General features: G+C 39.1%; 1 protein-coding gene across 2 annotated transcripts in view; it reads right to left on the bottom strand.

Moving 5' to 3' along the window:
• The window catches only part of B3GALT1 (beta-1,3-galactosyltransferase 1), a 747,684-nt gene extending 744,090 nt beyond the window's left edge, over positions 1-3,594 (bottom strand). For both annotated transcript variants that reach the window (XM_069079721.1, XM_069079720.1), the window contains exon 1: positions 3,220-3,594. The gene's annotated coding sequence lies outside the window, so the exon portion shown is untranslated. The remainder of the gene's footprint in view (positions 1-3,219) is intronic.
• Positions 3,595-12,790: the final 9,196 nt, after the last annotated feature.

Raw genomic sequence — 12,790 nt, 5'->3', positions numbered from 1 at the left:
TTTAAAAAATCATTTAACCCTTGCTGCATATAAATTTTGAAAATAGAGTATTTTGAAGATTACATTTGTTTCAGTGTATATTACTACTAACATTCATAGCCCAAAGGTCAAGTTCTTATATAAGAAACTGAAGAAAAAGTTACTCAGTGAGTTTATCCTGTAACCTTTTACATATAGATATCAAAAGTAAAATCTGGAATACATCCCAAAATAAATGCAATAGCTTATAACCTTGACAAATTGACATTCACCATATTACAAAGCTATCTAGAAAATGTGGCAGAATCAAAGCTTGTGCAGTATGTAAGTAAAGGAAAAAGTGAATTTGTAGAACTGTAGAAAATTTGCCCTGCATGAAGACTAACAGGCTCTTTTCTTGCTTTTAGGGATATAGAAATTATCTCATGTTTATATAGTATATATACTTGTGATTGCTTGAGTACATTACTTTTATGCCAACCAGTTCCTTATACCAATTGTCAGGATGAATTTGTTTTCTCTAAAGGTTGGGGAAAGTATTTTTAAAAACAATTATTTTGATAATTTCAGTATTTTTTTTTCCAAGAAAGATTGTAAGAGTGTGAGAACATGTTAATACGGGGGGAAAATGCATTGTTGCATGGTTAGGCCTTGAAAAGCATGTTAGTTACACTTTCTAGGATATACTCTACCTCATATTGGATTAACCAGCAAAATACTACAGTGAGATACTGCAAAGCAATATGCTAACCAATCTTGTTCCACATATACATTTTAAATACTTACTAAGAATAGTTGCATTCATGGTTGTCAATTACTCACTGATTGCTCAGCTAATTTTTCATGTTTTTGAACCATTTTTTGTTCAAGCACTCCTGACACATCATAAATAAAATTTAGAAAGAAATCAACTTTTTAGTGTTTTCAACAAGATTTTTACAAAGACTACTTGGAAAGTTAATTTAACCCCAATTCAGCAATATTAAAAATAATGACAAAGAAAGCAAATTGGAAGCAGAGATGTAATAGCCACATCCTCTATTCCCTTCAGCTACTTCAGAAAACCTTAGATACTGTGCCAAATGTGAGAGCTCCTAGAAAAAAATTGCAACAATTGTCTAAATGCATAGACAATCAAGATTTTTTTTAAGTGTTGAAATAAAAAAAGTGATTAAAAAAAGGCATTTAAACATAAAGCATACTAACCAAGTGATAAAAAATTGAGCACTGCCTTAAAGCACAAATCTAATAACACTGTAGGGAATACTACAAACATTTCATCATCCGCTTGAGAAAAACTCACATAAAGGAATAATGAGAAAGTAAACTATAATGGGAAAAATAGGGGGAAATACTAATATTCTCTGACAATCTGAACAGTCCCTTGCATCTATTTTCTTCAGTATTTAAGTTACATGCATACTTTCAATTTACTGAACATTTTATGTAAGCAGAAATGAAAATCACTAGTCTTTGTCCCCTCTATTTTTGTTTCTGGGCAAAAGCTTTTTCTGATGAAATTGGTCAGAGACCTATTGTTTAAACAAACTGCTTAATGAGAAGAAGCGTTGCCATCAGGAAAAGATCAAGCTACCTGTAATAAAGGTTTCTCATCAGTTCTAGATAAGGTGGGAGTTCTTTGGTGTTCATAACCCACTTCAACTACATCAGCCTTTTCCTGACTCACTATGACAGACCTGAGCCTGTTCTTAGGTAGTCTGTGAGGCATTCCAAGTACTTTTTTTTTTTTTTAACCCAAGAGCAAACTGAGAAAACCAACCATCAGTATACTTATCGTGACAGAGGATTAAAAGTTTGGAGATGTACAACTAACTGCGGCAGGTTCATTCCACTGAGCGACAGAAATTTGCTCTCAGACAAGAAGCAATTCCCGCAGGGACTTATAAAAGGCGCGTTCATTTTAAGGTCTTTCAGTAGAAAGCAAAACACACGCACTCACTCATGCACTCACTCGTTTGCTCAAATTCAAAGAACAGCACCAACAGTACTGGTGAGGTAGTTACCGAAACAGATGGTTCAAAACTCTTTGGTTAACAGGAGATTGTTCTGTTTTTCAGACCTTCTGGAGCTAGGAACTTACTCAGAGAAAGTAGTTCATAACTCTCATTCCTTTGCCCCCCTTCCCCCAGCCTCGTCCTTGCTCATCCTCCTTTTCTTACCTCCTCCTCCCTCAACTGGCAAAGAGCTCCTCTCATCCCACTGCGGGATCTCACAGGTCCTATCCAAAAGCTTTGCCCCTTTAATACAGTCAGTAGTGCCTCTTTCTTCTCCATTCCCTACTTGGGAAGCACGTCCAACGGAGTTGCCCTAAAGTGGGCAATATAGTGGAGAAATAGACTCTCAGAGCATGAAGCTGCTTCCGGAGGCTCCAGATAGTCCCTGATTTGGACTAGGGGGTGGGGTGAGAAAAGGAGATTCACTGTTCCTCTCTGTATAACCCAAAGATGTAAGGCGGACCCGCAGTCTCTAGAAAAAAGTGTGGGGAATCTTTCCTTTACCGTTCCTTAAACAACAAATAGCCCTCATTCCCAAAGGCCATCCTTCTTCCAGTTTCCTTTATTCCCCTTTAAACTCCCTTTTGCCAACATTTTCTCTTCCCCTCCAGAATTCCCGAGAAAACCTTTGACATTACGGTGCCTTTCTGGATTCGTTGTCCCCAGGCGATCGGATCCAAATGCTCTTTCTTTTAATTATAGCAATAAAGTTCAATTTGCTCGGCTCTTTATGAGCCACAGCGGACTTTGCTGCTCATATCATGCTTCTCTCTTTCTCTTTCCCCTCTCTCTCTCTGTCAAAGAGCGTCCTATCTATTCCATCCAAGCCTCGGTTCCTGAAGGACACTGGTGTACATTAGAGAGGAAGACCCGCTGCTTTTACTGGAAAGTGCAACACACACACACACACACATACACACACACACACACACACTCGCCATGCAATCTCTCTGCTGTCAAAGTCTGTCACAGATTCAGTGGAGGCTAGCAGCATAGGCAGCAGCAGTCACGCTGCCCGCCCAGGACCCGCGCCCCGAGTCCCAAGCATCCTCGTCTAGCGCCTTACCCTTGTCTGTGGCACCGGGCAGGGTGCGCTCACCCTGCACCTTGAATTGCCTAACACGCTGAACCTCCAGTCACCCAGATGCCAGTCAGTCAACCCAGCCCAAAGCTCACACAGAGGTTGCCAGAGACGCCCACGGATCCCCTCTGGACTGGACCTTACCAGTTGGGTTTGTTGTCTTCGGCCGGCCGCCCGGCTGGATGGCAACTGGGCTGTTGCAGCTGCACTCCCGGCGGTGATGCTGTTGCCGCCGCCGCTGCCCGGATCCCTGGCGCCAGCATCACTTCTCCGCCTCCTCCTTCTCCTCTGGCACCGCCGCCACCGCCTCCTCCTCCACCTCGTCCTCCTCCTAACGTAGCAGCAGCGCCCGCAGCAGGAGCAGCAGCAGCAGCAGCAGCAGTAGCAGAGGCAGCAGCGCCCGCCGCCCAGCGCGAGCTCGCCACAGCTGCACCAGCCTGAGCAGCCGCGGCGGCAGCGGGAGCACCAAAGCCCCGGCCGGCTCCACTTACCCAGCGATGGCACTGATCATCCCCGACTGACAACAGCCGGCAGCCAATCGCTGCCTCGCCCAGCTCTGCGGGGGGAGACCAATCAGAACGGAAGGCCCAAGGTTTTCCTCCGCCTTTGCTCGGCAGGGTTGTTTCCGGGAGAGAATGCGCTGCTTATGGGCTTGCAGGGTGGGGGAGGAGGAGGAGGAGGCGGGGGAGGAGGAGGAGGAGGAGTAAGAGTGGTACTGGTACTGGGTAGGGTGGCCCTTCGCCCGGTTCCCGTAATTGCCATGAGTATGGTAGGGTTTTTGAAGGATGACCGGGGAGGCTTTCGCTGGGGTCTGGATGAATGAAGTCCAAGGCTCTGCAGAAAAGGGCGCCCCAGGGTGACTGACCCCAGAACTGTGGCATGGCCGTTCGGCATCATTGCCTCGCTGTTTCAAAGTCTGTGGGGCATGTGTGTAAGCGACACTCGTTGTTGGAGCGCGAGTTGCCAAAGGTGGTCCTTGGCCTGGAAGAAATCAGGCGAAATCATCATACTGGCAAGCACCATGCGCAGCGACTAGCTTCCAGCAAAGCTGAGCTTCTCATTTTCCCGTTAGCAGTCAAGGCTGTTAAGAGGTCCCGGTTCCAGGCTCTCCACCGGGCTCCAGTAGAACTGATCAAGGTAGAGCACCCTCCCACCCCCACCCCATGCGGGGAGGCAGGGACCCGCTGATGCATACTGGAGAATGATCTCAGAAATGGTGGAAGGGAGATGCCTCACTGTCCCCCTTCTGAAGCATGAAATACTTGTTAGCCACTTAAAAGTCCCTCCGGAGAATCATCTCTGAAAGATGCAAAGTTTTTTGGCTCATACCCAAAGTGAAGTGATGGCATAAACCCAGAAAACACATGCTATTTTCCCCATCCCTGGAACCTTTCTAGAAAGAAAGAATGAATGAGAGAGGGAGAGAGAGAGAGAGAGAGAGAGAGAGAGAGAGAGAGAGAGAGAGAGGAGGAAAGGAGGAAAGGAAGAAAGAAAAAGAAAGGAGGGAAGGAGGAAAGAGGAAAGGAAGGGAGAAAGAAAGTTGTGTTGTTTTATAAACTAAAGAAATATTAGTAAATTGTATGCAACAGAAGTGTGATGCAGAAATGACCAATGTCCTACTGCCACCTGTGTATACCACTCCTTCAGAACTGTGCTTTACTATTTGCTCTGAAGTGAAGTTATATTCAGTCCCTTTTTTCCTTCTTATGAGTGCAGTTATCATAGATTTTCCTGTATTTCTGCCTAGAATTCCAAACATACCTTTGATAACTGTAGTTAAGGCTAACATTTTCTTGAAGTGGAGAGGTGATTCATGGACAATCTTCCTGATTTCATATTTCTCCTTCACACCACAAACTTGAGTCTCACTGAATTTTTAACTTATTGTGAGGAAGCAAATATCAGGACAAATCTTACCATTTTTTCTAGGTGTTTTCTGAGTCCATAACTATTAGTGATTTGACACAGACATTGTAGTTCTTTTTGCCTTTGAATTCATTTTTCCTTGTCCAGACATGCAACAGCAAACCTATCATCTCCTCAGGTTATTATATTGCGGCCACCCAAATATTGATCAGTTCACATTTGTATTTTTCCAAAAGCAAATATAGGACAATTTAGCTTGAGCTTTCATTGTGTGGAAGATACACACACACACACACACACACACACACACATATACATATATTTGCATATCATATATGTATAAATCATAGAAATTCACAGAAAGAGAAGGAAAGTTTCTTAGAGAGTATTTAGTTAATCCTTTTCCATTGTACAATAACAAATGGAGTCTCAGAAAACTGAAGGCCCTTTTTCAACCTAACACAGTCAGTGAAATAAATAGGATCTATCTAAAAAAACTTTATTGTTCATTTCTCTAAAAAGTTATTAAATTTGTCAAACAGGATTGAAATATGGGGAAAACTTTTCCCTTAATTTTTAATTAAATTCATACATGTAGAGAAAACATTAAAATAGTTTTAGATACTTGAGAATTTGAAAAATCAGAACATTTTGAAATTAAAATGTAAAAATTTTGAAAATATCTTTTATCAAAAGTTAATATTTTATTGTGAACAATTTCATAAACTATCTTAATAGTTGAGGAACATGATTTTTAGGGAAAATAAATATGTAATCTCATGGGGTTTCACAGCATTGGAAATACTTTATTCTATTTTAATTGGCACTTGTGTGGTATAACCAGAGAACTATGATTGGAGGAAGTATGTTTTTCATCTCTTAAAATGACTAATAGAGGCCCCCAAATATTTCAACTAGATTTAAAAATATATACTTTTTGACACAATAGTCACTTACCAATTCCAGTGAACCCTTCAAAGAAAGAAAGAAAGACAGACAGAAAAAAGAAATTAAGAAACAAAGAAAGAAAGAAAGGGAAGGAAGGAAGGAAGGGAGAAAGAGAGAAAAGGAAAGAAAGAGAGAAAGAGAAAGAAAGCAGGGGGAAGGAAAAACCAATCAACTGATTGAACAATTTATGCAGTAGTCCACACTTAACAATAGAGAAAAGGGAAAAGTTTTCTGGAGTCATCTGTTGTCCTGGGACAAGACTGGTCATTATAATTGATCAGTTTATTTTTTTTAAATTAAATTTTATGTTTATTTTTATTTACATCATCCATTTCCACAAGATTTTGAGTTACAAATTTTCTCCCCATCTTTCCGCTGCCCACCACCCCAAAAGAATGATCCCACTGTATACCCCCTCCCCCAATCTGCTCTCTCCTATATCCTCCCCCATTTCCTTCTTACTTTCCAGTAGGGCAAGATGGATCTCTATACCCTATGTTTTATTTCCCAGTTGCATGTTAAAAACAATAATAATTTTTTTAAATATATGATTTTAAAACTTTGAATTCCAGATTCTTTCCCATCCTCTCACCCACCCTTATTGGGAAGATAAACAATTCAATATAGGTTGTACATGTGTAGCTATGCAAAACATTTCCATAGTGGATATATTGTGAAAACTTATATATTATATTTCCCTCTGTCCTATCCCAACTCCCACTTGTCTATTCTCTACTTTGACCCTGTCCCTTTTCAAAAGTGTGTGCTTCAAACATCCTTCCCCCCCCCCCCCCCCCCCCTCCCATCATCCCCCCTCTCATCCCCTTGCCCCTACTCTCCTGTAGGGCAAGATACCCTATTTAGTGTGAATGTCATTCCCTCCCTAAGCCAAATTCAATGAGAGTAAGGTTGAATCATTCCCTTTTGCCTTCCTGTTCTTCCCTTCCATTGTAACAGTTTTCCCTTGCCTCTTTTATATGAGATAATTTACCCTATTCTGTCTCTCCCATCTTCTCTCATTATATTTCTCTCTCACCTCTTAATTTCACCTTTTAAGTATGATCCCTTCTTATTCCATTGGTCCTGTGCCCTCTGTCTATATATACCTGTACACATATATACACACATATGTATTCATATACCATATACCCTCCTAAATATATATATATATGTATGTATACATTTATACATACACATTTTTATTTACTTCAACTGTTCTCACTGAGAAAAGTTTCATAAGTTACAATTATCTTTTTTTCCATGTAGGAATATAAATAGTTCAACTTTGATAAGTTCCTTATGATTTCTTTTCCATGTTTATCTTTTCATGCTTCTCTTGCTTCTTATATATGAATGTCAAATTTTCTTTTCAACTCTGTTTTTTTCATCAAGAATGCTTGAAAGTCTTCTATTCCACTGAATGATCATATTTTCACCTGAAACATGATACTCAGTTTTGCTGGGTAGGTGATTCTTGGTTTTAATCCCAGCTCCTTTGACCTCTGGAATATCATATTCCAAGCCATTCAATCACTCAATTTAGAAGCTGCCAGGTCCTAAGTTATCCTGATTGTGTCTCCACAATATTAAAATTGTCTCTTCCTGGCTGCTTGTAATATTTTCTCCTTGATCTGGGAATTCCAAAACCTGGCTATAATATTCCAAGGAGTTTTCTTTTTGGGATCTTTTTCAAGAGGTGATCAGTGGATTCTTTCAACATTTATTTTGCCCTCTGGTTCTAAAACATCAGGGCAATTTTGCTTGAGAATTTCTTGAAGAATGATTTCTAGGTTCTTTTTCTGATCATGGCTTTCAGGTAGTCCAATAATTTTTAAATTCTCTCTCCTGGATCTATTTTCCAGGTCAGTGGTTTTTCCAATGAGATATTTCACATTGCCTTCTATTTTTTCATTTGTTTGGATCTCTTTAATAGTATCTTGATTTCTCATAAAGTCACTAGCTTCCATTTGCTCCAGTCTAATTCTGAAGGAATGATTCTCTTCAGTGAGCTTTTGAGATTCTTTTTCCATCTGGCAAATTTGTCTTTTTAAGGTATTTTTCTCCTCATTGCCTTTTTGAGCCTCTTTTGCCATGTGAGTTACTCTATTTTTAAGGTGTTATTTTCTTCCATCAGGTTGTTGACTCTCTTTTCATGATTTTCTTGCATCATTCTCATTTCTCTTCCCAATTTTCCTCCACTTTTCTTATTTGGTTCTCAAAATCCTTCTTAAGCTCCTCAATGGATTGTAATCAGTTCATATTTTTCTTGGAAGCTTTTGGTGCAGGAGTTCTGACTTTGTTGTCTTCCTCCTTTTCCATGCTTTGATCCTTTTTGTCCCCAAAAAAGGAATCCAAAGTTGGATTGCTGTGCTTGCTTTGTTTGCTCATTTTGCCACTCAATTATTTGACTTTTGAGCTTTTTGCCACAGTAGAACTCTGCTTCCAGAGAGGAGAGATTTATCCCAAATCACTGAGGTTTTCACAGCTGCTGGAGCAATTAGTTTGCTGCCCTCTCAGAAGCCTCCACTTGCTCTGGCACACTGATCACACAGCTCAGGACCTTGACCCTAGAGAGCAATCCAGATCCAAGCAGGTTAAAGCAAGAGTGATTACCCCTCAGACTGGTTGCTTGGTTCCCCTTCAAACTGTAGGCCAGGAGCTCTGAAGCACCCATGTGGTGACATGGCCACTGAGCATCAGCTGCTTCTGTCTCTGGGGGCTGAGGCCAGACCACAATCCTGGATGTCCTGTTCCCACAAAGTCCACATTGATCTCTCACCTTGTCTTTGGCATTTATGGGTTGACAATTCTGGAGACCACCACAGCTGCTTGTGATCCATTCTCTTGAAGTCCCTCCAGCTGGGCCACCCTGGGGCTAAAACTGCAGACACACAGGGCTGGGCTCTGCTCCCAGCAAGCTGCAATGGACCCTTCCTGTTGGCCTGCTGGGCTGTCTTCAGTGGGAGGTTTGTTTCTCTCTGATACTTTGTGAGTTCTGTAGCCCTAAAGTTTGTTTAGAGTCATTTTTTATGGTATTTGAGGTGGTTATGGAGGGGGCATATGGAGTTTTCCTGCTTCTACGCTGCCATCTTGGCTCCACCCCCCTCCCCCAATTGATCAGAGTTCAGTTGCCTTTCAATTTAATTGGATTTTTAAAATCTAGTTATATGGAAAATTATAGATATGTGTACAACCTATTGCAACTGAACCTCCAAACCCTTTTTAATGTTCTTAAATGCTTAGTCACAAAAACATACAGTTTCCTGTTAGTTTGAAAGGAAGTTTTATTCAAACCGGAACCAACAATAAAGTTTGACCAAGGGAGTGAGGTGTCTAAAGATCACAGCCAGGAGGTACAGTGGATAGAGTACTGGACTTGGAGTCAGAAAGACCAGAGTCCAAATCCTGCTCTGAAATCGGCTGGGTGACTTCAGAAGTCACTTAACCTATTAAACCTCAGTTTCCTCATCAGTAAAGTGGAGATAATAATAGAATCTATCTCCTGAGTTTTGTTTTTAGAGTCAAATGAGATAATATATGTAAAGCTTTTTGTAAATCTTGAAGTATTAATGTTTTCTATTATTAAACATCATTTGGTACCAATGCGACAGTAATACTTCAGTTCAGTTGGGTCCTATTGGAGTTTCTTCCAGCAACACAAATTTCTACAATTAATTACTTACTGACAGATAAATACATGAAACAATAAAAATCAATGAAGATGCAAAAGCAAAAGAATTAAAAAGTGTAGTTAACCTATGTCCCAGTCATTGTATGTCAATTAATGGACTCAAAACCTTTGAAGTACTGCAATATGTAGATATTTGCTGGAGAGATGGTCCAGTTTTAGTTTGTTTATATGACCTGTTACTTATGTCAAAAATTTTTGTTAATCTCTGAGGGAGAATTTTCTGATTCACTTTCAGTTAACTTATTAAAACCTAGTATATGCATAGTATGATGGTTCCAGCTTGAAAAAGTACAAAATAAAAACAAAGCACAATGCAATCCCTGTCCTCCAGTTGCTCATAGACTAGTAGGACAGATAAGATGTGCACACACAATGACATTATATATTAAAAAATAGAAACACGAAATATCCATGAAAGGTAGAAAACAGTGCTTTCAGAGTTCCAAAGAAGAAAACATCCCTCCAGGCTGGTGAATTAAAGAAAGCTTCATGAAAAAGTGGTGTTTGAGCTCAGTTTTAAAGGATTAGCAGTTCTGGTCCTTCATACAATTTTCCAGTCGTGAAAGATAATGTACATCTCTGGAAATTTGTAGTTTCCATATAAAAGAAATGATACATTAACAGTGCTTTTATTGCTTTTGTGATACTGTTCCCAATGCTGTTGTCCAAATGCTAGTACCAGTTTCACTTCCTGCTCCCTCTTTCCCCTCTTCTCTTTGTCCAATGTCTCCTTGTTATGAAATAACTCAGATAATAAAAGAGAAAGTCCTAGGCATCTAAATTTCTGAATATAAATGTAAACATGATAAATCAATTTTAGCTTATGTAATCAATTACACAAACAGGACTAGAAAACTTTTTTGAGTGAGGTTCTCAAAACATAGTGCAAGTTCAGGAATAAGAGGGTTTAGTCAAGTTTCATCTATACTGATAATTAACCAAAGAATCTAAAGGAGATCAGTCATTTGTCTCCATAGCAAGGTTACAAACATATGAAATGGGAAGGATAGTACTCTCTTTAGCAGCAAGAAAAAGGGAAAAAAAGGAAATTTGGAACATGGGAAAGATGATGAGTTTGGTTTTGGTTATCTTGAGGTTGAGGTGGTAATGGGACATGCAGGTGTTATAGAATGGGAATCTAAGATCTTCCCTGCCCCTAGGCCCTTTGATAGGCCTAAGTAACTCTGAGAACCTTCCTTGATTTAAAAATAGACTCTGCCCCCTAATAGGCTGAATGTGGTCACCTGGAGCCTTGGTGGGAGGCTTATTTTTCAGGAATGCCCCACCTTGATACTTTGTGATTGGGCAGTGGGTCAAGATGGTTGTGATGTTCTCTGAACCAGGAGAAAGCTATTTATACCCTGATGTGAGATTTTTGCTTTGGGGCTCACTTTGAGAAGTGTTGTGTGATTTGACCAAATGAGACTCTGGGCAACTGTTGAGCCCCCTGGCTTTGAAAACGCAGATGTTAGTGCTTCCCTCTCTGGTAACTGACTAGGTATGGATGTAATGGTCAGACAGCTGGAAGCTTATCTGCTGATCTGTTTCTCTATCTGCTTGTAACTTTTGCCTTTAACTTATTTGTATTCTCTGAAGTTTGGGGTGCTGAGCTTTTTCCCCTGAACAATGTAAATGACATATGTTTGATTAAAGCAAGATTGTTAACCCATTTTGAGTTGCTTTCCTTTAGAAAAGCAGATCTAAGAACCTGTGTTGGCAGCCACCCTGTGTATGCTAGGGTCCTTGCTGCTATAGAAGGTGGAGATAGTAGTATATTGGTAATAAAATAGGACTGGAATTCAAGAGAAATACCAATTAATTTAAGTTCAGATAGTTATCTATTAATTCAATATTAGAAAAACCTTCTTAGCAATTTTAGCTGCTCCAGAATGGAAAGGATTTTCCTATTAAAAACAATAGAGAGCATAGGAATAAATAAAATTTTCCTTAAAATGATAAGTAGTATCTTTCTAGAACCACCAGCAAACATTATATGTAATGGGGATAAGCTAGGAGCTTTCCCAATAAGATCAGGGGTGAAACGATACCCATTATCATCATTAATATTCAATATTGTACTAGATATGTTGGCTTTAGAAATAAGAGAAGAAAAAGAAATTGAAGAAATTAGAACAGGTAATGAGGAAACAAAATCATCTCCCTGCAGATGATATGATGGTATACTTAGAGAATCCTATGGAGTCAACTGAAAAACTACTTGAAACAATGAACAACTTTAGCAAAGTTTCAGGATATAAAATAAACCTATATAAATCATCAACATTTCTATATATTACCAACAAATCCCAGCAACAAGTGATACAAAGAGAAATATCATTTAAAATAATTGTAGACAATATAAAATATTTGGGAGTCCATGTGACATGACAAATCCAGGAACTAAATGAATACAATTACAAAACACTTTTCACACAAGTAAATTCAGGTTTTAACCATTGGAAAAATGTTAATTACCCATGGGTAGGCCAAGTTAACATAATAAAAATGACAATTCTACCTAAATTAATTTACTTATTCAGTGCCATACCAACCAAACTACCAAAAATTATTTTATAGAGCTAGAAAAAAATAACAATTTATTTGGAAGAACAGAAAGTCAAGAATATGAAGGGAATTAATGGAAAAAAAATGCAAAGGAAGGTGGCCTAGCCATACCACATCTAAAATTATATTATAAAGAGGTAATCATCAAAAGTATTTGGTACTGGCTAAGAAATAGAGTAATGTACATAATGTACAGTAGAATAAGGTACTTAAGACACAGTAACAAATGACTATAGTAATCTACTATTTGATAAACCCAAAGACTCCAGCTTCTGGGATAAGAACTCACTATTTGACAAAAGCTGCTGGGAAAACTAGAAAATAGTATGGCAGAAACTAGGCATAGAACAACATCTCACACCTATACCAAGTTAAGGTTAAAATAGGTACTTGATTTAGACATAAAGGGTGATACCATTAGCAAATAAGGAGAGCAAGGAATTGTTTATCTGTCAGATCTATGGAGAATTTATAGCCAAAAAAGGGATAGATAACATTATGAAATGAAAAATGATAATTTTGATTACATTAAATTTAAAAGATTTTGTAGAAAGCCAACGCAACTAAGATTAGAAGGAAAGCAGAAAGCTGGGAAACAATTTCTATAGCCAATATTTCTGATAAAGGCCTCATTTCAAAATGGAA

This window comes from Petaurus breviceps, unplaced genomic scaffold, assembly GCF_028583685.1.
Source record: "Petaurus breviceps papuanus isolate PSGF00001 unplaced genomic scaffold, PetGlider_PUasm1.0 91133, whole genome shotgun sequence".
NCBI lineage: Eukaryota > Metazoa > Chordata > Mammalia > Diprotodontia > Petauridae > Petaurus > Petaurus breviceps.
The sequence above is the reverse complement of the archived record's forward strand: the minus strand, read 5'-3'. Positions and strand labels throughout refer to the sequence as shown.